Genomic DNA, 25,130 nt, shown 5'->3' on the forward strand with positions numbered 1-25,130 from the left:
GAGCCATTGGGCATGCCCTTCTTCTTTTCAGGACACTCCCGACAACACCCACAGTGAACAAAGCATACATACACACCAGAAGTGTCCTGTGTCTTCACTCAACAATCATCCACACTTAGAAGAGCTGTAGCAACGAGAAAACAGAGGACAACCTACTTTCCTGCTGTCTCTCAGCAGAGAGCAGGACATTCCCCAGCTAGGGATTTCCCAGAGGCATTAAAGGATGAACCAATTACAATGGCGAAATTCACTGATGAAGTTGTGTTGCTGCTTTCCTTCAAGAATGAAACATTACAAGGGGGTGGAGGAAGAGTTTTCTCCCAGAAATGAGGCCAAGGGAGATTGTCCAGAGAACACGCAGATGGCAAAACCCACGTGCCTTTGTACTTTGTCCTTCCCAGTTTGCTCTGTGCTCATTCTTCCTCTGGCTCTGTTTTCCAGTTCCCCACAATTCTTACCTTCTTATATCCTCTAAGTATTTTATGATTCTTCCCCCAACCCAAGCCTTCTCCCTCTTCTGGATTTCTTCTCTTCCCAGCAAGGACTCAATATGACTGCTGTGTAGCACACTATAGAGCGTGGTGCAGCTGAATGAATCCATTCACCTGAAGTTTATCACACTCTAAAAACACCAGCTTCCACAAAGTGAGGTGGAGAGTGGTATGAGCTCATGAAGTCTTCCATAGGTTACTGGTCCTAGCACACACGGCATTTATCACAAGAGCTATAGAACAAATTCTTATGCTGTCAAAGTAGCATCACATTTCATTCAGCCTCAAATCTAATAACCAGCAATGACTTTGAAAAATTGAAATTACAGTTGCTGCAACAGTGCAGATCCTGTGAAGAGGTAGGTCCTGTGACAGTGGAGGCACTGAAATAGCGCCGGTTCTGTGACAGTGAAGGTCCTTTGAAAGTGGAGGCACTGAGATCGTGGAGGTCAATCTACCTACAGGGGAGCTGCTGCACAATTGAAGGTTCTGCTACAGTGGAGGTCCTGCAAAATTGGAATTGCTGATACAGGGGTATTCCTGTCACTGTAGAGATCCTGTGGCAGTGAAGTTGCAGAATCATGGGAGATCTTGCTTCAGTTGATGTCCTGAAACACTTTAGTTGCTACGGGTGGTGCTACAACAGTGGAATTCCTGGGATAGTGGAGGTTATAGGACAGTGGGTGTCCTGAGACAGTTGTAGTGCTCCTACAGTGGAAGTCCTGCAATAGTAGTGTTGCTTGGACAGTCCAGTTCTTGGACAAAGGAGGTCCTGTGACACTTGAGATGCTGAGACTCTTGAGCTCCTGAACAGTAGAAGTGCTGTGATAGTTGAAGTGCTGAGACACTTGTGGTCCTGTAACAGTGGAGTTGACACACAGACAGTGGACTTCCTGAGGTAGTGGTGGTGCTTAAACAGTGGATGTCCTGTGACAGAGGAGGTCCTGCAATAGAGGAAGAACAATATATGCTGGCTGATGACCCAGAGCTTCCAGAAAATAGACCACCAACCAATATATATCAGAGGATGGCATTATTTGAAACCAATGGGATGGAAGGCCCTTGGTCCTGTGGAGATGTGATGCTCGAACGTAGGAGGAGGCTGGAGTGGTGGGTTTCGAAAAGTTGGGTGAGTTGAGGAGCAGCATCATAGTGGCACAATGGAGGGTGGAGGGAGAAGATGTAGGAGTGGGCATTTGTGGATTGGCACCTAGAACGTGGGACATCATTTGAGATGTTAAAAACAGTGGAAATGATAAGGTTTACATTGTCTGACCCAAACCTAAGGGATACTACATGAGGAACACAAAAACCTACAGGTGCTCACCAACAATCAGATAAAATTTGGCCTTTGGCGGTATACTCCAAAGAAACTATTCCAAGATCACTGTTTTTTGTTTTTTCAAACAAAGTTTAAAACTCTTAAGTGTACTCTCAAATCTGCCCTAATTTGCATAAATCGGTCAAAACTGTTGGCTTTGTAAACACTTCTATCTTGTCCCAATAGTCACATGCTGGTCATCCCAACAACATGATACTTGTCAAGGTGGGAGTCAATCAACATGGGATCCTTGTTCCAACTCGGCATGCAGACCCTCAGCTCACCTTCTCACACACACACACACACACACACACACATACACACAGGAAAGAGAGAGACAGACAGACAGACAGACACACAGACACAGATTCACAAACACATGCACACACACACAGAGACACACACACCCATGAGAGAGTGATAGATCAAAAGTGAGGTAGAGAGAGAGAGACAGAGAGAGAGAGAGAGAGAGAGAGAGAGAGTTCTTATCATCTACTTTCTAATGCATATTGTGTGCTCTTTGAGTTGAGCACAGAGACTTGCACAAGTAAACCAGTCTTGTACATCGAGGAACATTTTCTGATCAGTATTTTCTCTTCTTCATGCAGTTCTTAAATTATCTTTAAGAGAGTGTAGGGCATTGACCTACCATGAAATCTTGGACGTAAAGGTACATTTTAATACAAAGCTTACATATCAGTTACAGATGACTCTAGTAGGAAGTACATTAAGTTCAGAATCATTCAATCAGAGACCCTTAATGTATATACCCCATTCTAACTGCCTTCACTTAACCTCATGTTTGGACCACTGTTCCCAGCTGGAGATTCCTGTTTATCTCCCAGAATAAAAGGGAGGATCCATGCTTAAGTGGAACAGGAGATTCAAGGTGGGACTGTTGGGTGACATTACAGTGAACACCAGGGACTGCCCCACAGAGGCGGGTAGTGGCCCTTTCTTTCCTCCTGGGGAATCATTTTCTACATTGTCCTGAGAAGGGAAGGATCCTCTCATTCTAGCAGATATTCTGGATGACACAAGGAATGTGAATAGATTATGAGATCACTTTTACACATTTCTTTCTGAGGCAGAGACCCTTGAGACCCTTGGCTCAGGAATAACAGTTCCAGATAGCAAGGTGAGGTCAGTGTTGGCCCTGTGTTCACCTATGAATAGTTATTTATGTTAATCACCAAATCTTTCAAACTTACAGCATGTGAGAGAAAAGTGTCCCAGGAATCTCAGCTAAAACTAATCAGTGAGTTTTTAAGAACAAGAACAAGTAGGAAATTTAAATTCATGTGATTGCTACAAATAAAGCAAGACACTGTCACTAGATCACCTTTGTGTAAGGGACCTGACGGCATACACAACTTAAGATGTGAAGTGCTCAGCTAGCAAGCTTCGTGGCATGAACCCAAGACACAGTTTCTCTGTGTCTCATCACCTCTGAAGCATGGTCCACAAACAATGGCAACAAACCTTCTCTTCCTCAGAGTTCAAAGTTTCCTTTACTGTTAGTGATAGTTTCACAGTTAACTAACCTCTACTGGATAGACAGCTTTGACTAACCTTCTCTGAGCTTCTCCCAACCATGTACAGATGGTACATCCCTCTGCACATGAGGCCTGTTCCTCTCAGGCCTGCTGGTCTCCTTCCCAGATTAGAAACTGGATACCTTTCAAGCCTACATTCTTAAGTCATCTATCAACTTTGGGTACATGATAAGCACAACATGACATTGGGTGCCAAATAACACTTTCCTACCTGACAATGAATATGGTCCAGGGGTACCAAACATGGAAACTGCTCAGGTAAGGTCAGGTAACCCCCATGCTATCTCCATGTGGAAATGAAGATTGACACACCTTCCCAAGCACACTTTCTCAGCTGTCTCAGCCCACACAGCAGTCCTTTGCTGAGCTTCCTTACTCCCAGTGACTGATGAGAGTACATGAGAAGATGCCTGAATTCTGGAAAGCCCTGGGCCCTATGACCCACAGTAGCAGCAGCTTCTGATCACAGGTGATTTCAGGAACTGAAAATGCCTAATATTCCTGTGTTGATTTGAATAAGCTCAGCCCAGGGAGTGGGACTATTTGCAGATGAGCCCTCATTGCATAGGTGTAGCCTTGATTGAGGAAGTGTGTCACTGTTGATGTGACCCTTATGTTTTTGTCCTAGCTGCATGAAAATCAGATTTCTAGTAGCGGCCTTCAGATGATGATGTAGAACACCCAGCTCCTCCTGTACCATGTCTGCCTAGATGCTGCATGTTCCCACCTTGATGATACTGAACCAAACTGCTGAAATTGTAAGCCAAACCCAAAGCAGTGTTCTTCTTATAAGATTTGCATTGCTCATGGTGTCTGTTAATAGCAGGAAAACCCTAAGTAAGTCACTTTCTACCACAGATTACGAGGTTAATTGAGTGATGTCATCACCTGAGGGGACATGGCCTCTTATTAAAGTTCTAATCTCCTAAGTAATTGCAGGCTCTCTTCTGTCCTAGGCATTGGCTATAATATTAAACTTCCCAGTGTCTTTTTCTCTGTAAACTATACATTTTGCATTTCTATTTGCCCCATTTGCTCTTTTTCATTGAAGTCCTATAACCTCAGTATAACAGAGGCCATACTGGGCTCTCTTCAAATTTTCATTGAAGAAATTTGTTTATTACTTTTTAATTTAGCCTCAGGTAGGTTTTTATGATGTGGGCAGAAGGAAGCCACATTTTTGTAAAAGCATCATACTAATTATCCCAGACCAGTTACAAATATTATTGCCTTCTGAATCCCCTTGTCCTGGGCTTCCACATTCTGGATAGGTCTTGGCACTCCTGACTCCCAAGCTCCTGCCAGTATACCCCATTAAACTCTTCTTAGAGCACTGGGCCACTTCTAGTTCAAAGTTCTGAATTCTTGCATATTTTCCAAAACAAGTAACAAGCACAAAGTGGCATGGTCTGGTATCACACAGCAAGAATCCGCTCTATTACATCACCTTCTGCATTAGTTACCTTTGTATTTCTGTGACAGAAATGCCATGAGCACAGCAAACTATAAAACATGTAGGCGATTAGTGATCCTATTTCACAGACCACCTGTTACCATAGGTTAAGTTCCATGACTACAGGGCACAGTGGAAGGAGCAGGAAGCAGAGGACTCACATCTGGAATCACAAGTACAAAGCAGAGAGTGCACAGGGAGTGGTGCAGAGCACTAAAACCTCAAAGCCCAGCCCCACTGGCATTCTTTCTCCAGCAAGGGCACACCTCCTGAATCTTCCCAAACAGGGTCAACAACTGGCAAAGGAGTACTCAAATGACAGAGACAGTGGAGGATAGCTCATCCAAAATGTCATGGTGATTCAGGAATTCGAATCAGTAACAGAGAGAACCTTCACCCTGGGTCAATGTGTGTTGCTGCAAAGCCAGTGAGCTGCTCTCCCTTCTCTTGAACATGAGATGTGGATTAAGTAAAAATGTAAACAAGCATCTCCATGGAAAATCAACAGCGCTGTTAATCTGGTAATACTTATAGGATAAGTCCAGAGGTGCTAGATACTGAAATCACAGAAGAAGCCAACACAAACTCAAACCCTTTAGTCTATAGGAATAAATATACGACAGAAGCCAAAATGGGTAACGATATGGAGCAAACACTCACTCACTCAGCAGATAAAATTACACCTAGCCCTTACTCACAGACCTACTTCATAAACAGTGTACATTCTGCTGGTACATACTCAACACAATCCTAAATGCTGCAATCAAACCAAATGGTTTCTTACTTTGTTGAGTATGACTTTAAAACACTAAAGTACTCTGAAGGAGGTGAATGGAATCTTCCCAGGGCCTGGGGAGGTCAGCTAAGGGAGTACAGAATAAGAAATCAACACAACCCAATTTCCCCACCAGCAAGAAGAAACTGGCCTGATGTCAGTTGCCAATTCCTAAGGCTTTAAGAGAAGCCTACAGACTGGAAGGACTGAGGTAGGTGAGGTTAAAATACAGTTCCACTGAATGCTGGAAAGTGATGTGTGTGTGTGCGTGTGTGTGCGTGCGTGCGTGTGTGTGTGTGTGTGTGTGTGTGTGTGTGTGTGTGTGTGTTCCATGCATGTGTTTCTGTGTGAGTGTGGTTGGGTTGTTGCTGTTGTGTGCTTAATTTGAGACAGAGTGTCACCACAATCTGAAGCTGTCCTAAAATTCACCCTGTACACAAGGGTGGTTTGGACAGTAAGGAGACCTTCTCTCTCCTGAAAGGTGGGATTAATGATGTGTAGCACAAGCTATGTGTGAATGTAAATTTTAAAATCTGAAGATTTTATAAACCTCCTTTTTCTTGCTTTAAAAATGCTGGTGATTATAGCAATACATGGTACACTGAGGACAGATCAGAATATACAGTGTGAGTTTTGAGATGGTTCAGAGGTGAAAGGAATAGCTGATGATCTGAGTTTAGTTCCAGAGGCACTGTTAATAATCAAACACAAATGTAGCTGACTTTTATCCTGTGTAAAAATCAGTCAGGGCATCCAGTCAGAGATTAAAGTATTTTTGGTGTTGTGATGCTACACAATCATAAGACTGATTCCTGTGGAACAGGCTAGTGAAGCAGACAGTAATCAACAGGACACGAGAAAACCTACAGAGCCGGAACTAGAGAGAAAGCTCAGGATTTCAGAGTACTGGCTGCCTTTGCAGAGGACCTTCACTTATTTTCAACACTTCCAAGTCAGCTCACAGGCATGTGCAACTCAAGATCTAGAATATCTTACCCTCTTTGGATTTTGTGGGCACTACATAATACACACAGTGCACATATACTCATCTACACACTTGTTGGATGACCATAATCCAACCACAGCAGGGACAGAGCTCGCCACCCTCAAGCTTGCCAATTTGAAGGAGGAAGCCTTCTTGTTAAAAGCACTGGAGAACAGCAGGCAAAAGGACACCTGACTCACACATTCCACCGGAGATCTTGAGATGGAAGCCACACATAACTCTGGCCTTCTCACTGAAGAGAGGTCATCTTTGGATTAGGAGCTTTCATCTGATCCTGTTTTCCTCTTGGATCCCATTACAGAAAAGCATTTGTGTTTGTCCAACTCTATACAGGTTCCCAACACCCTTGCTAGTCATGTCTGACAAATCCATATGGAAACCACTGTGTAACTGGAGTCCTAGTCTATAGCATCTCTCTCCTTCACGCTACCCTCCTTTTATAATGCAGATTTCATAGGAAATCATATTCTTTGTGTACTTACAAATCCCATGTTGTTTACATGTGGCTAATATTTCTTCCTCAGCATGCTTGCCTGGAGACAGGGCTGGATGCAGGTATTCTTTAGACAAGGCAAGATGCAGGTACCGTTGTAGCCATAGGACACCAGCATCAAAGCTGTAGTTCAGTGCATGCATGGCATGCATTCACAAAGAAGACTGGAGCCCCAAGGGCAGGTATATCCACAGGGTACTAGGGAGAGGGTCCTGATTGCTACTGTTGATGTTGCATTTCCTCTTTGTTCTGACTGTTTTAACTGGAATTGCCCCCTCAGAGCAAAATTCCTAAGATATCTGACAGCCACACACAGATGCACATGCAGGTAAAACACAAATGCATGTGAAATAAAAATAAATAATTTAAAACTGATGAGAGAGAGAGAGAGAGAGAGAGAGAGAGAGAGAGAGAGAGAGAGAGAGAATGGTGTTTATAAAAGAGAAACTTACCCTCAAAACCTGTTTACTGTCCTGAAACTTCTTTCTCATGGGCAGAGGAACATAGACATGAAATTCTTTCTCTCTATACTTCTCAGTGTGTGCTGGTGTACTCTAGATAACCGGTTATTTGGTGAAATGTTGAGGGGTTTAGAAAGATGAACATCATGTTGTAAGTCAATGGTCTTTAGTCCCTCGTGAGTTCCGTGATTTCAGCTGAGGTTCTCTTGCAATGGGTTCTGTATCCAGAGTTATAATCATGAGCTGTGGAACTTCATTTGTTACATGGATACAGGGGCCCCAGTATAGTCATCTGTTACTTCCCCAACCCATGAGCATGACCCAGGCCCAGTCACAAGTCAGAATTGGGTCCTCAGAGACGCCACTAGGAATGTATGTAGACAAAAGTAAGAAGTCTGGGGAGGGTAAGGAGGAAGAGTGTCAGGTTGAAGCCTGTTTCAAATTCAGAATAGCAGAGTATGTATTTCAGTTAATTGCTTTCATATTTCCCTGGTCGGTGCAATATTAGGACTTGTTAGATTAGATCTTTGAGCCAGAGAGCTAACACCACTGAAGCCAAAACTTTATACAGACAGGCTATCAGGAGTGTCACCCATGTTTACTCTCTCTGCTTCCAGAAGAGGTGCAGACAAATATTTCCTCACTCATGGTGAGTACACCACAAAGGAAACCAGTGCATGCTCCTTACACCCCTGAGGACTTCCCAGGGTAGGGGTCCCCAACACACTGGGATCTGACAGTGAAAGTGTCTGTGATTTGACCAGGGCACGAGGGACTACTTATATCACTTTTCCAGGGATGGCACTGCAGAGATCAGACAGTAGTTAAACTTGAAAGCTCATCACATTCAACTTCTCCCTGTGCTCCTAACACACCTGATCCCCACACCCTAAGAACTGGCAGCCCCTTTAAGCTGCTGCTGTACTTTCACACCCTGCCTCCCGGGACTCTGGACTCTTCCTCCTGATGCTCTGCTCCCAACTGCCTTGCACCCAGCATTTTACTCCTTTATTTTTATTTCTTGTTCCCAAATCCTGAATGTGTTCTGAGTGGGTCAGCTATGGGTAGGATCACGAAATATGTGACTACACACACGCACGCGCGCACACACACACACACACACACACACACACACACACACACGTACCAATTTAAGACAAGGCAGACTGTTTATCTGCAGGGGATCCAATGCCGTCAAGAACTGGGACCCTGAAAAAAGAGCACTACACTTCAAAACAAAAATCCAAGGAAAATAAACAACTGGAGTGTCAGTGGAGGTTGTGTAAGAAGAGTGTCAGAAGAGCCTGTGAGAAGGTGAAGGGCACACTGAACACCCAGCCAAACTGGAAACGTCTGAACCTGAACTGTTCAGCATGCACCCTGCACTGTGGCATGCTGTGGGGGTGTCTGAGAAACCATATCTCATCACCTGAGTTTGCACGTATTTAGACCAAGTCTTTGGGTGTTGGAGGTGACTACTATATCTATAGATTGGTTAAAATTAATTTGGATGAATTCATCATGCATAAACAGTACAACAAAGTTGTCCAGACCCAACTGTTGGATGTATCATTAATGGATTATTCCTTAAATACTTCTGAGCACGAGGATGAAAAATTTAGGATTAATATATGTTCCACTAGTGGATGACTCATTAAATGTGCACCACACTGGAGGGGACCAACCATCAAAGGATAGCTACCGTTCTTTTAATCTTTTGCAACTGCAGTAGCCCATGCAAAGCAAACACTCACATGTGTCTCATCAGTCAATCAGTCTACAGGACAGAGATTACCTATGCCAATCTCAGGGACAGAACAGCATTTTCTGTTTCCAATTCAACTACCTTTTTTTCTTTAACCAGCAGCCAGGATCCAAAAAAAAAATGATTCAAAACAGCATTTACCTGCCCACACTGAAACACCATTAATGAACAGAGAACAAGAAATGGTAGAAACAGTCTCAGCAAGGAGAAAGTCAACAGTCAGGTTGTGAAGACTCCTTCACATACTGCAGAGACAAGACAAGTCAGCCTCAGCAAGGCCTGGCCGGCTACCCACACACACCCCATGGCTCTGAGCCCATCAGCTCCAGACCTGAGGACTACCAGGGATGCAAGCTTGATACTCGAGACTCTTTTATCTTTCGGTCAGTAAGGTGCCGTGGAAAGTACCTGGGAAGCAGGGTAGCAGGGTTGACAGAGAAAGTCATAGAAACATTTCAGCCTTAAAAATCAAAATCTCATCCCTTCAAAGCCAGGTGTGTGAGTGTGTGTGTGTGTGTGTGTGTGTGTGTGTGTGTGTGTGTGTGTGTGTGTGTGTAGGTGCTCATAAGACGTAGGTAGTCTTGGAAAATCAAGGAGAGGAAGGATTTATTGAGAAGCTGAGATGGTGGTCAATGAAGGGTGGATATTGGAAGGAAGCTAGAGCATGGTGGGATTTTAATAGCCAAAGAAGTGAAATTCGTATTTAATTCCCTTTGACAACTGGTCCAGGTGCAGTGTTCCTGGTGGTGGCTCAGTGCTCCAGCTGTGGATTCAGGGAACTCAGAACATCATACTGAAAATAATCTAGCAGACTACAGAGTCAAATTCCTGCTGGTGCTCCAGTCCCATCAGAGAATAAATTAAGTCCCTCCTCCTATGGATCCTCTCATTTTTGTCATTCTCTCCTGCAGGAGATTCAGTCCTTCCTCTGAGGGGGCTACTCATACCTGCAGGAGATTCAGACCCTCTTGAAGGGAATTCTGTCTCCAGATTGGGATGCAGACCCTCCTGTTAGAGAATTAACTCTCTAAATCTTCTCACAGAGTATGTGTGACTACATGGAGACAGCATTATCTGCACTTCTAAACTCGGATTGGTAAAGAGAACCTACGATATGAGTTTGAAAACCTCTGAGTTATATACTGAGTAATGAAAACCTACAAGTTATATACTGTTGATTTCTAAATGTATTCAGTTGATTATGAGTTATTCTGCAATATTTTGATGAAATTTAATTACTTCCTAGATTTCAAACAAAAATAGAAGCTATAGTTAAAAGTTTAGTGTGTGTTTGGCCAAATTATTTACAAAATATTTTTGGTTTTTATAAAAGTTGGTGTACGACATAAAAATTTTCCCCTATTTTGTTTTGTTTACTGCTAGGATATAGAAATGCTTTATTTCTGCTGACAGAGCTTATATTCATTGGTCTTGTATAATTCACTGTTCAGTGCTAAACTTTAGCAGATTCCTTAGGGTCTCTGCCATTTATAACAGGATTCCATCTACAAGTCTACTGCCTTGTTCTTCCTTTCTGATGAGATGCCTTTTGTTCAGTTTTCCCCCGTAAATGACAGAGCTATACTGTGAGAACAATGATGGACAGCAGTGCCAGAAAGACCTGGGACACATTTACAAAGTCTGGTCCAATTAGAATGGGGCATGGTGAGATAGTTCTGTCAGGTTTGCTCTGACCCTATGAGTCTCTCTTCACTACCTTCACTTGGACAAGTTGTAACCCAATTAATATGGTGAAGGATGAAGTCCCTGACACTTAGTAGGTGACAATGCCTTCCACGTGATCCATTCAAGGAAACCTGAAAGGTGGGCTCTCTTGTAATGACATTGCTGTCTTTATGAAAGGGACCCTAAAGTCACAGACACTTGAAGGGTGCAGAGAGAGACCACAGGGCACCAAGAGGAACCAGCTACCTACAAACGGAGGAGAACTGGAGCCAACTCTTGGACCCCAGTCCTCCAAACGGAAGCCAACAGAAACCTCTGCTCAGTTCTGCCTGCAGCCCACAAACACTAGAGTGTGCATTCTTGGTGTGCTCCAGAGCCTGAAAGTCGCTGCTCTAACCCCAGCTCTGTCGTGGGGTGGATGGAAGTCTTGTCTATCTTGGGGTGGATGGAAGTCTATCTCTCAAGGTGAGGTAAAGTGGTCCTGAGTTAGGTGCCAAGGTCCAGTCCCAGGGGGAAGCTTCCCGATAGCTAAGCTTGAGCTTGAAGCAGGCAGAGCTGTGCTCTCCTTAAGGAATGTAGCACTAGTTGCCAGAATAGAGGTTTCTTCTTTCAATGTACACTTAGGCAAATTTGCAAAGATCCAAAATGCTGGCTGTGGTTCTCACCAGTTTCCTTGGAGTATGCCCACAGAGTTCCTTGTCTGCTCCTGGGAATCCAAGCCTTGTCCTCGAAGGGGCTGCTCATGCACTCATCTGACTCCTTTGGCCAGGAAGCACACCTGCTAAAAACTGAATTTTAAGAGGCAGATAAGATCAGAGAAAGGACTAAAAGAGCTCGAAGGGGCTCGAGACCCCATATGAACAACAATGCCAAGCAACCAGAGCTTCCAGGGACTAAGCCAATTCCCAAAGACTATACATGGACTGACCCTGGGCTCCAACCTCATAGGTAGCAATGAATAGCCTAGTAAGAGCACCAGTGGAAAGGGAAGCCCTTGGTCCTGCCAAGACTAAACCCCCCAGTGAATGTGATTGTTGTGGGGAGGGTGGTAATGGTGGAGGATGGGGAGGGGAACACCCATAGATAAGGGGAGTGGGAGGGCTTGGGGGGATGTTGGCTTGGAAACCGGGAAAGGGAATAACAATCGAAATGTAAATAAGAAATACTCAAGTTAATAAAAAAAAGACATAGAGACAGGAGGAACTGCATCCTGACCTTTTGTGTAGGAAGTTTGGCTTGGACTGATCAAGTATCAGAAGGACCATGAATTCCCTATGGCCAAATTAGCTAGGGCTAAGTTTATACCAAGAGAGCTCCTTGAAATACCTGATCTGCAGTTTGTGCTCCCTTCTACAAGCAACTACTCAATTGAATATAAGTGACTACATCCAGGTTACTTAGTTGGCTGCTAAGTGTAAATCTACTTTTACCTGTATTTAAACATACGGTTCATATCCCCATTAAATGGAAAAGCCCCAGTGGTATTAGTTTTAAAGGTGCTCACATAATAAGTTTTTGCCAAGAAATTTTCAGTAATTTATGTAGAAATCTATATGGAGAATGCAGTATAGTACAGTCAAATCACAGGCTTTATAATCCTATATTTAAAGTTTGATATGATTACAAATATTAAAGCAGGACTATTTTAAATAGTCTAATATATTTAATTTAGAATTAATCTGTTTTCCCATGCACCAATCAGCCATAATGTAGGTTAGCTTGTTTCCTAAGTCATGTGTTTTAAGAGGCGTATCAGTCTACCAGCTAAATTTGAATCACCTTTTACAGGATTGTATTATTTAGGTACCAGGAATATTAAGAAGATGAAAAGAATAGGAAAGTTAAAATGATTTAGTAAGCATTAAGATTTATGGATGCATAACAGCTTAAATCTTGATGAGATATGTGTAAGAAAACTAGTAGGGGGAGCATAAGTAAAGGAATGATCCTATCAGTGCCTCTAAACCATAAAATGCATTCCTACAGTTATCTGAATTCCATTGACTACGGAAGTCAAGGTAAAACACACACACACACACACAAACAAAAGAGGCAGATCAGATCATCTTTCTGATTATGTTCACAACATAGACTTCTTTGTTTATTTGTCTGTTTTTGTTTTTCAATTTTTTATTAGATACATTTCTTTACTTACACTTCAAATGTCATTCCCCTTCCCGGTTTCCTGTTCATAAATCTTAGGTGGGGCTGCTGTAAGGTTCAGATTCTCTGCTTGGGAGCCATTACCACACATGATGTTTATATTTTTGTTCACTTTTATCAATCTATTTTTCTGCGGTGTTCTCTAAGAGGGCAACGAGTACGGTTACATAATTATTGGTATTAACAGCTGTACTCCCAAATCCTGCTCAGTATGGAGTCTGCTGATGTTCAGCATAAGGAGGTGCCAAGTCAGGGAAACTTCATGTGCTGATGCAGCAAATGAGAGTCCAGAGAAGCCCCAAGCGGGAGATGGAGGAAGGAGCCATAAGGACAGTTGGGAGAAAACGGGTCAACTTCCCTAAGATTCGGAAAAGAAGCAGTTGGTCTCCATCCCGAGGGAACTCAAGCTAAGACTCACAAAATAGTGCTACTAAGCCAACCCAAATTCTCTTATTTTCCCCACATCCCTGAGAGCAGAAAGGAGTGGTTTCAAACTCCATGGGCTCCCCTCATACTCACTGGAATTGGATGGTGAAACTGCCATAACCTCTGTTCTGAAAAATCCCCTCAGGATCTAATGAAGGGCGTGGCTAAGTCCGAGAGAGGAGGGCCGGGTATTGTTCATTGGCCCCTCATGCGTGCGCATGAGCTCTATGCCCATACACTGAAGTTTTCCAGGCTACCTTTCAATATCCTTCGCATTTACAGTGCTTGTAAAATACAAATCAATTTACTGTGGCATTGAATACCCATCTCACCTAGAGGCATCACTTTCCCAGCCCACTGGCGATCCTGCGCCCTGAGACTTGTAATGGAGGAGGCCCTTCCCCTTCCACTCTACCATCTCAGGAGAGTCTACCACACAGACAATGTCTTATAGGGTCCTTCAATCAGGCCCCGCAGGTTCTGTGTTCATTTCTCACACTTTAACATTTATCCACACCTGTGGTCTGCTGATGTCTCCTGATCCCCCATCCTGTTCTGTATGTGACTGCCTGGGATCACAGGGCGAGTAGGGGCAGTACTATCTACATACTGTTTAAAGCGTTTAGGCAATCTCAAGACTGGCACTTACCTCCCAGCGCTGTGAGTGAACAGGTTGAAAAAAATTCTTATACAAACACAATCACCTGACACTTTAGGAGATGAAAATTTCTTCTGCCAAGTCAATCAACCACCCTATTCTGCTTAATTGTATAATAAATTCATGAGTATAACTGTTTCTGAAATCACTTTATTACCTGGGAATGGGCAAAGGAAGACTCATGTAGGATTTGGCAGAAAATGAAGTGGTACAGAGACCAGGGGCCACAGTAGGCCTGAGCCACAAATCCCACACAGGACAGGGAGCACAAGAAGACATGGTCCTGGGTCAGCACCAAATCAAGTTTCTAAGGGATGTCTCTACAGATTAAAAAAAATAAATTAAAATATAGAAATACAAACACTAAATCCAACATATAAGTTCTGTTCTTCCAAAAAAGTTCCCCACAAGCTTTTTAAACCCTCAAACATGCTTCCCCTTTCTTAAAGTTCCTTTGCATTATTTATAGGACACTGCTGAGTGTCATAGGCTACAGGTAACAGTACTCAAAGTCATTCCCTGTTCATCTGAACTTTACATCCTTTGACCAGCAACTTCCCAACTCCATCATTACATTTCACCCAAACCCTGAGATTTGGACACTGTCCTGCTCCCCGTGCTAAAGCACAGTAGTCATGAGGGTGAGGGGACACAACATCCCACTGACCCTTCAGCCTGTTGGAACGGATCAGTGTATCCTGTGCCATGATAATAAAACATACCTTCCTTCCATCAGTACTGAGCAGCCACTTACATTTGAAACGTGAATGACCAGAAGACCTTTAAGGCAATGGGCTTATCAGTGTGTAGCTTGGGGAGTCCAGGCCTTAGGAAAACATTTCCCAACAGTAGTGTATGCTATTCAATGTGCTCTTGCAACACTTATTCACATCTGACCTCACTGTCCAGGGATGGCCAAGTCTACTTCACTACAGGTCTCACAAACACACATGCAGTGTTTTCAGATGCTTGCAGGTTCTTGAGTGCATCTGTCTTCCCATGCACTAGGGACAGCAGGTACCTGCTCTTCTTTGGGAGGTATCAAAGGCTTCTTTTTATGCTATCAAAGGCTCCCTATGTGCTGCAGACACAAGGAGAATGCACTTCCTGGGCAAGACAAGTGTGCAAATCCTTCATCAGCTCTCTGGGACATTCTATTCTCTTACAGAGGAAAAAACAAAGACATGCTTTCAAGTAGGAAACTTGATAAACGTAAAAAATACTAATGGTTGTATTTCAACAATTGATCGTACAGCTCTTATTAAAAAGAATTTTTGGGTTTCAAATGCTTCCGTTTTATTTAAAATTGTGATTATTTCCCTGATGCACAGATTTCTATGGAACAGAAAGTTCTTCTGAAACCATATTAGAGATTCTGAAAAAGAAAATGTGTTGAAATCATAAAGTCACCTTTCACACAAAATAAGCAAACAGGCCTTTCTCCCATAGCTCAACTGATGAGTGAGGATGCAAAATTCAGGAATTAAAATTAAATAAATCTGTTACGCTGAGAAAGAGATGCAGACTCAACTGACACAAGTGTTCTTATAGCACTTAAGTCACAGGGGGCACAGCAACACGCTTCTTCCTTTCCTGACAGAGTTTATAAATCTCTTTACTAAATTTACAACTTCTGAGATAGCTGTGTTTGACAGCCACCCATGAGCTCCCATTTATCTCGGACGTCTTTGCTCCTGCTTGCAAGAATGCTGTATAATGCTCTGAGAGCTCTACAGCCTTTGGAACCACTGAAGTATTAGTTAACTCTAATAGAACTGTCACCTTTGCTTTCCACTAATGATTAGTATTCTGGTGATTTGAATTGATAAAAATAAAATCCCTAGCATCAAATCTGAAACCTTTCTCTAGAATTTTGGAAATTAAATTATGAATTAGATATTCAATCTCAAACATTTACATTGGATCAGGAGGCTCACATTTTAGATGAATGATGTGTTGTGCGCCTTACATTAACAACTCCTTGCAGCCAACTCATGCAAATTAAAGAACGTACAGGCAACATTTCACCTGCCCTAAGAGACCTGTCTCCTGCATACAGGGTCCCCAATGACACAGGAATGCCCTAGGCTGAGAGGCCTGTCTCCTGCAGACAAGAGCAATTCTCAAATTCATCTAGAATGACAAAAAACACAGGATAGGGAAAATATTCTCAACAATAAAAGAAATTCTGGGAGAATCAGCATTCCAGAGACACAGTAGTGCTCTGAAATTTTCGGCGATCACTGTCTGGTAGGAAAATGGAGGTTTTAGAAAGAACAAAAAGATAATGTCTAGGCCTACTGCCCTTGGAATGACAATGGAAAAGGTAGGGTAGAGGAAACACCCTGTCATCTTTAAAGCCCTTCATTCTGCCTTCTGGGTCCAAGAGTGCCAATGCTAACAAGAACGGGTAACTTCACCTTTGTCAGATCTCTAAGAACTAGGCAGGATTTTTCTTGGTAAAGTAAGACAAAATTTCTTGGATGTGGAACATCTCTCAATTGCAACCATTTCAGAAAAAGAAATTAAACATCACTTAGAAGGACATTTGTTCCTTCCTCTTCAGGCCCACCCCACAAATCGACTGCCAAGGTGAGACCTGCTTGAGTACAGGTGACCTCTCTCTTCTCACTTAGTGTTCAGTTCATTCTCAAGCTCTGTTACTTTACGAGAAGCTTCCACTTTGTCAGACATATCATGACTTTTTGAGAAGTTGTGTGGACGCTCTTTAAACATCAGGTTTTCATGATCTCCAGAACTGCCAGATAAGTGTGCATCTTGGCTGGACAAGAGGAGAACACAAAAGATTATGCATAAAAATACAACTAACTAGTCTAACTAAATTTTCATCTAAATTTTAATGTTTCAGTGGGAGCTGTTCATTTTTGCACATTATTTCAGTTATTTTATGTATTGTGGCTGAAACAAACTATACCTACTCTACGGTCTGAGCAGAACTTTAAAATCCAATCTTTGCTCATCAACTACATGTCAGTTCAAAGAAAAGGGCAGGATTTGTGGCATAACCCTATAACCAACCTTGCCAAAAAGGTATGAGTACAACTTAAAATATATCAAAAGAGTAATAAACCAATAAAGAATTCCATGCAGAAAAGGGGCAAAATAAACTCTTGACTGTGACTTTCAAAAATAAATATGTGCAGTACTGATGGCTCAGTGATCAACTGAAGATTACATAAATGCTAGGAAGAACAGGCAGCCAGCTTAGCCATTGAGAGACTCTCTTTCATTGAGCAAGGGAGAGTAATTAGAGGATAATTTCTGTCAACATCAGGGCAAGCCTCCACACGCACCTATATACACAGATGTATATGGTGGTACAACATACCCACACTTATAAGGAAGAAAGAAAATAACAAACCAAGGGTGCTCAATTTCATTAAGCATCAGAATTTAAATGTTTTTGCCATGTAAACAAGCTTAACTATGGGGGTAGTTTAAAAGTACACCATTTCCACAAACTTTCCCCCATATAATATTGAGAACCAGAACAACCCTGATTACTGTAATTCAGTGTTACAAGGGCAGAGGACATATAAACTGAATATATATATATATATATGTTTATATATATATTTGTTCATACACATTTATACTTACGTAAATATGTAACCATATACAACTAACAGCCAATACCAAACAAAATGTAGAGAAACTTGAAGCAATCCCAATAATATCAGGAACAAGGCAAGCCTGCCCACTCTGCCCCTATCTATACAATATATTACGAGAATTTATAGACAGAGCAATTAGATAACAAAAAGAGAGCAAAGGGATAGAAATTGGGAAGGAGGAAGTTAAGATATCACTATTTGTGGATGAAATGATAGTATAAACATGTGACCAGAAAAAACTGTACCAGAACTCCTCCAGCTGATAAACAACTTAAGCAAAGTAGCTGGATAGAAAATTCACTCTACCAAATCAGCAGTATTCCCCTACTCAAAGAAATAATGGGCTGAGAAAAATTAGGGAAACAGCACCCTTCACATTAGACAGATATACTATAAAATACGTCAGCGTGACTCTAACCAAGCAAGTGAAAGATCTGTACAACAGGGACAAGTCTCTGATGAAAGAAATTGGAGAAGACCGCAGAAGATGGAAAGATCTCCCATGCTCTTGGATCAGCAGGATAAACATAGTAAAATGGCCATCTTACCAAAGGCAGTCTATAGATTCAATGCAATCCCCATCAAAATTCCAACTCAATTCATCATAGAATTAGAGCAATTCTCAAATTCATCTAGAATGACAGAAAACACAGGATAGGGAAAATATTCTCAACCATAAAAGAAATCTGGGAGAATCAGCATGCCTGACTTCAACCTGTACTACAGAGAAATAATTTTAAAAAACGCAGTTATTTATACAGGGACAGGAAGGTAGATCAAGGTAATACAATGTACAACCCAGAAAATAACCCTACACACAGATGGGCAATTAATCTGTGACAAAGAAGCCAAATCCATCCAGCATAACAAAACAGCATTTTCAACCAAAGGTGTTGGTTGAACTGTCGGTGAGCATGAAAAGAGTGCAAATTTACCTATTCTCCACTCCTTGTACAATGTTCAATTCCAAGTTGATGAAGAACCTCCATACAAAACCAGATACGCTGAATATACCATGGGGAAGAGACTCAAACACATTGGCACAGGGGAAATTTCTTGATTAGAATGCCAATGGCTTATGTTCTAAAATCACCATTCGACAAATGGGACCTCATAAAATTGAAAAGTATCTGTAAGGCAAAGGTCTTAGTCATTAGGAGAAAATGGCAATCCTGAGATTGGAAAAAGGTCTCTATTGATCCTACATTTGATAGAGAGCTAATATAAAAAATAGACAAAAATTCAGAAGTTAGTCTCCAAAAATCCAAAAACAATATTTTTCAAATGGTGTACAGAGCTAAACAAAGAATTCTCAACTAAGGAGCCTTGAAAGGATGAGAGGCACTTAAAAAGTGTTCAACATCCTTCCTCATCAGGGATGTGTAAGTCAAAATGACCCTCACAATCCACAGCACACCAATGACTAAGATCAAAACCACAGGCGACAGGAGATGCTGGCAAAGATGTGGAGAAAGAGCAACACTCCTCTACTGCTGGTAGAACTACAAGCTGGTAAAATCACTTTAGAAATCAATGCAGTGCTTCCTCGGAAAATTAAAAATAGTTCTACATGAACAACTAGCTATAACACTACTAGACATAAATCCTCAAAGATGCTCCAACATATAACAAGTCCCCATGCTCCCTTATGTTTATATAAATCTTATTTATAATATCCACACGTTGTAACTAAGACACATGTACCTCAATGGAAGAATGGATATAGAAATTGAGATGCATTTGCACATTAGAGTATACCAAGTTATTATAAACAATGACTTCACAAAATTTCAGGGAAATTAATAGATCTAGAATCTATCAACTTGAGAGAGGTAACCCAGACACAAAAGAACACACAAGCTGTGTACAAACTGATAAGTTATTATTACCCCCAAAAGCTCAATATGCCACAATAAAGCTCACAAACCATATGGAGCTTAAGAAGAAGGAAGACCAAAGTGTGGATGTTCATTCCCACACAGTACAGGGAACAAAATAATCACAGGAGGTAGAGAAAGGCAGGGACCTGGGAGCAAGAGAGAAGGGGAAGATAAATAAATATGCAGGGTTGTGGGGAGGACAGGATCAGGTGATAGAAAAGACATGAGAGAATTAGAGTTTCAGGAAATTGATTAAAAGTATGTAGAAGTGGGGAATGATGAACAGGGTGTAGCCACTACAATGTCCCAGATGTTAGGGAAGTGAGAGTCCCCCAGGATGGAAATGGTTAACTTTATCTGAAGTATGCAACAAGGGGGACCTACAACCTGTATAGACACCTCCACTAGATAGACACAGCCCCAAATCGGCGATGGGGCCACAGAATCATCTCAAAATTTTTACGTAGATATGTTCAAGTCCAAAGTACAGACAGCAATAAAAATGTAACAGACACTAAAGGAAAGGCCATACAGAAACTATTCCACCTAGGATTCCATCCCATGAGCAGATACCAAACTGAGACACTGTTACTGATGTCAAGATGTGCTTACTGACAGAAACCTGCTATTGCTATTCCCTGAGAGGTTGTACCAGCACTTGACCCATACAGCTGTAGATACAGCCAACAATCAGACTGTGCCTGGGGACCCCACTGGAAGAGCTAGGTGAAGGACTGAAGGACCTGAGGGAATTCAGCCCCATAAGAAAAACATTATCAGTTTACTGGACACCCAGAGCTCCGAAGAACAAAGCAAAAACTAAAGAATACACATGGAGGGAACCATGGCTCCAGATACATGGCTTTCACTGACATCAATGGGAGAGGAGGCCCCTGGTCCTGTGGAGGTTTGATGTGCCAGCATAGGGGGATGTTAGAGTGGTCAGGCGGGAGTAGGGGAGAGAGTGGAGGAGCTCCCTCATAGACGCCAAGCTGAGGGGCATGGGGAGGATGGAATGGGTGATTGCGGAGGGGCAACAAGGAAGGGGGATATCATTTGAAATTAAATGAATAAATTGATTAATTTAAAAAAATCTCATTATCATCTCAGTAGATTCTGAAAAGGCCTTTGGCAAAACGTGACAGTCCATCATGTGAACCTTACAGAGAGAGAAGGATACAGAAGAATACATGAACACAAAGTAATATACAGCAGTCCACTAGCCAACGTCAAACTAAATAGAGAGAAACTTAAAATAATTCCCATAAACTCTGGGGCAGGGCATGGCTGGCCACCCTCCCCCTAACATTTCAATATAGTTCTTGAAGTTCAGGCTAGAGGAATAAGACAACTAAATGTGAAAAACGAGATATGCATTGGAAGGGAAGAAGATATCATATTGGCATTTGTGATGATATCATAGTATGTACAAGAGCCCCCAAAAATTCTATCACAGAACTCCTACATTTGATAAATACCTTCAGTAAAGTGGGTGGATACAACATTAACTAAAAAAAATCAGTACCATTCTTTTAAACAAACAATGAAGGGGCTGACAAATAAATTAGGGAAACATTGCTCTTTACAATAGCAACAAATAATATAAATGTCTTAGTGTAACTCTAAGAAAGTGAAAGATCTGTATGACAAAAATTTTAAATCTCTGAAAATAGCATTTGAAAGATATCAGAAAGTGAATGCAATACCCATTAAAATACCAAAACAAGTCTTTACAGACCTTAACGTGAAATTCTCAACTTCAAGTGAAAGATTTAATAAACCCAGGATAGCTAAAACATTCCCGAACAATAACAGAATTTCGGGAGGAATCACCATCTCTCATTTACTGCTGTCCTACAGAACTATAGCAATAAAACTACAGTATTGGTATAGGAACAGGCAGGCTGATCAATAAAATGAAATCCAAGACCCTGAAATAAACCCACACAAGTATGGATGCTTATTGTCAATAAAGTGGGCAAAATCATATGACAAAAAATAAGAAAGCATCTTGAACAGGTGGTGCTGGTTTAATTGGATATAGGCATAGGGAAGAATGCAATGAGCCTTATCTATAAACCTGTGCAAAACACATGTCCAAGTGGATCAAAGACCTCAAAATAAAACTTTATACATCAAATCTGATACAAGAAAAAGTGAGAAATAGGCTTGAGCACATTGGTACAGGAGACAACTTCCTGAGCAGAACACCAATGGCGCTCAGATATTGAGATCAACAATTAATAAATGAAACTTGATGAAACTGAAAAGCTTCTGTAAGTAAAACAAAACACTTAATAGAAATGTCTGCATACAGGTTGGAAGAGGATCTTCACCAACCCTATAGTGCACAAAAGGCTAATATTAAAATTACATAAATAACAATTGAAACTACAAGAGACCAAATATCCTAACCTAATAATGTGGTGCAGAGATAAATTCATCAGCAGAACTTTGAATGGCCAAGAGCCCCTTAAAGAACTGGTCACCATCCTTGGTCATCAGGTATATCCAAATCAAAAGCACCCTGGGATTCCAACTTATGTGCATCAGTATGGATAAAATAAAAATCTAAAGTGACATCCAGCACATACTGATGAGGATGTGGAATAGTGGGAACACTCCTCCATTGCTGCTTGGATTGAAAACTTGTACATCCATTTTCGAAATCATATTGGCAGTTTCTCAGAAAACTGGGAATCAGTTTTCATCTGGACTTAGCAAAACAACCCTGGGACATATAATCAAATGGTGACCCACCATCCCACAAGGACGCTTGATGAACTATGTTAATAGTGGTTTTATCTGTAATGTCCAAGAACTGAAAACAACCTGTATGTCCCCCTACTGAAGAATGGATACAGGAAATATTGTATATCTACACAATGGAATACTCGTCAGCTATTAAGAATAAATACATTATGAATTTTGTAGGCAAATGGATGAACTTGAGAATGTTATCCTGAGTGAGGTAACCCAGAACCACAGAAAAATGTATGTCATATAAGTGGACATTAACCATAAAGTGCAGGATAACAGGTTGATAGGCATGAAGGAAGAAGGAGGGCCTGAGTGAGGAGATGTGGATCTCACAAGAAGGAGAAACAAAATAGTCTAAGAAGGATGAAATGATGGAACAGGGTAAGAGAAGAGGCAGGAAAGGAGATGGAAATGCTGGTCAGGTCTAGGGAGAGGGGTTTGGAAGAGGGCTAGGAGTGAGATTACAAATTGTCTGGGCAGGAGTGTCCAGGGATCTCTGGTGACTTGCTGGATGCCTGGTAAGGGAGAGGATGGGGGAGTCTATGGGGGTGACTCTAGCTTAGATTCCTACTGGAGCAGAAGATGGAAATGGCCACCTCCTGTAGCAAGAAAGAACTTCTAGAAGAGGAAGAGGACATCAATGCACTCACAACACCTTCAACTCAAAATCTGTTTTGCCAATTAGTGTGCAGAGATAAAGGTAAAGCAGATATTGAGGGACCAACCAATCAATGACTGCCCCAAAGTGAGATCCATCTCATGTGACAGAGACAACCTCTGACAGTACTTACGTTACTCTGATTTACTTGCAGACAGAAAAGTAGCACACCTGTCTCTGGAGAGGCTTCACTCAGCAGCTGAAGGCCACAGTCAGTCCTCAGATGGAGCTTGGGAAGTCTTGTGGAAGAGTGGGGGAGAGTGGTGAGCAGACTAGAGGGGTTAAAAACACTACAAGAAGTCCCCTATAGTCAGATACCTTGGACCATGGAGTATGCTAGAGCCTGTGCAACCAACCCCAGGGCCAGGTGTAGCTATCTGCAGTTGGTCTCCATGTGGGTCATCTGACAACTAGATCCAGGACTGTCTCAGTCTCTCTTGCCTGCCATGGGAACCCTTCCCCATACCTGGGCAGCCTGATTGTAAATCTGTGGGACAGGGGGTGCCTCATACTGTTGGGAGTAGATGCCCCAGGGCAGGGTGGTACCTAGGGAGTCTGCCCTTCTACAAAGAGAAGGGAGAGCATTATGATGAGAAGGATTTGTAAGGTGGCACTGGGAAAGGAGGAGGGAGAGTGGCTGGGATCAGGATGTAACCTAAATAAAGAATACAGTACTGGAATTAAGAAAGTTAGACTGGAAATTGGAAAGATTGCTCAGTGTTAAGAGAACTGATTGCTCTTCCAGAAGTCCTGAGTTTAAATGCCTGCAACCACATTGTGGCTCACAAATATCTCTGATGAGATTTGATGCCCTCTCTGGTATTTCTAAAGACAGCGACATTGTATATATGTATACAGACACACACACACACACACACACACACACACACACACACATACACACACACACACACATATATCAAATGAATAAATGAATAAACATACAAACGTAGGAATTACCTGGTCTTAGATTCAGAGCAGGGAATAAAGTGTAATGAGATTATATTCAAACCCATGTCATGTACTGCCTGGATCTTTCAGATCTGCAGGAACCATCACAAGGAAGAACAAGAGAGGCTGGAAAGGGGGTCTGATCCCTGCAGCTCCTCAGTGTCCACTCGCACAGCACTTGCCCTTGGGAGATGATGTCATTCATTCTTCCCGATGTTGCATCAATCAAAATTACATGCTCTGTGGATGAACCTGTAAAAGAGGACAGTTGCTTTTGGGCCAATATGGGGGCTCCTTGCCTCTCAGCAAGCTCACTGCTGCCTTTTGAGGTCTCTGGATGGTGAGCAAAATGAAGACACACAGAGTAGCCTCAAGTTGAGTCAGCCAGGCCCAGGGGGCTCAGTGGTGTCTCTCAGATTCCCAGGCCCTCCCTGAGATTGAACACTCTACACAGTGTAAGAGGATTAGGGGATAACCAGGAAATGCAGTTGCTCAGGTGTCTGGCTCTGTAGGAGGGAAATAAATCACAGTGGAAAGCTTCAGGACAGTCAGGTGACCTGAGCCCTCCACAGAGTCTAAGTCCAGACTCACAGACATTCAATGTCTACAAGTCTCCTAAACACAGGCCTTGACTGACCTGCAGTCCAGAGTATGTTATTATACAGTGTCGCTTAGAGAGAGGACATACTTTCCAATTAGGCTTTTTCTGTGTCACACTGAGACTGGGTTTATGGTACAGCTGATGCAGATGGGGACTGGCCACAAGTGGCAGTCTATCGCAGATCATGAAATAAATAAATAAATAAATAAATAAATAAATAAATAAATAAATAAATAAATAAATATCCACTTATCTCACTGCCTGCAATCCTCATTGTCACCACAAGGGAGCGCTGTTTTGACCTTCTCAGAAATAAAAGCTGACTTCCCTCAGGGAAATGGATGGATGGATGGATGGATGGATGGATGGATGGATGGATGGATGGATGGAT

The 25,130-nt window shown here is 42.1% G+C and overlaps 1 long non-coding RNA gene across 3 annotated transcripts; it reads right to left on the reverse strand.

Moving 5' to 3' along the window:
- Positions 1-255: 255 nt before the first annotated feature.
- Positions 256-23,934, reverse strand: LOC134485046 (uncharacterized). Of its 3 annotated transcripts, XR_010062930.1 has the most exons (3): positions 13,690-23,934; positions 11,673-11,795; positions 256-1,435 (listed from the first exon to the last, which is right to left on the reverse strand). It is a non-coding gene; the product is annotated as an uncharacterized LOC134485046 (long non-coding RNA). The 3 variants fall into 3 exon arrangements; XR_010062931.1 differs by lacking the exon at positions 256-1,435 and having other exon boundaries at positions 9,038-11,795; positions 14,412-23,934; XR_010062929.1 differs by lacking the exon at positions 256-1,435 and having other exon boundaries at positions 9,038-11,795.
- Positions 23,935-25,130: the final 1,196 nt, after the last annotated feature.

This window comes from Rattus norvegicus, chromosome 1, assembly GCF_036323735.1.
Source record: "Rattus norvegicus strain BN/NHsdMcwi chromosome 1, GRCr8, whole genome shotgun sequence".
In the NCBI taxonomy this organism is placed as follows: domain Eukaryota; kingdom Metazoa; phylum Chordata; class Mammalia; order Rodentia; family Muridae; genus Rattus; species Rattus norvegicus.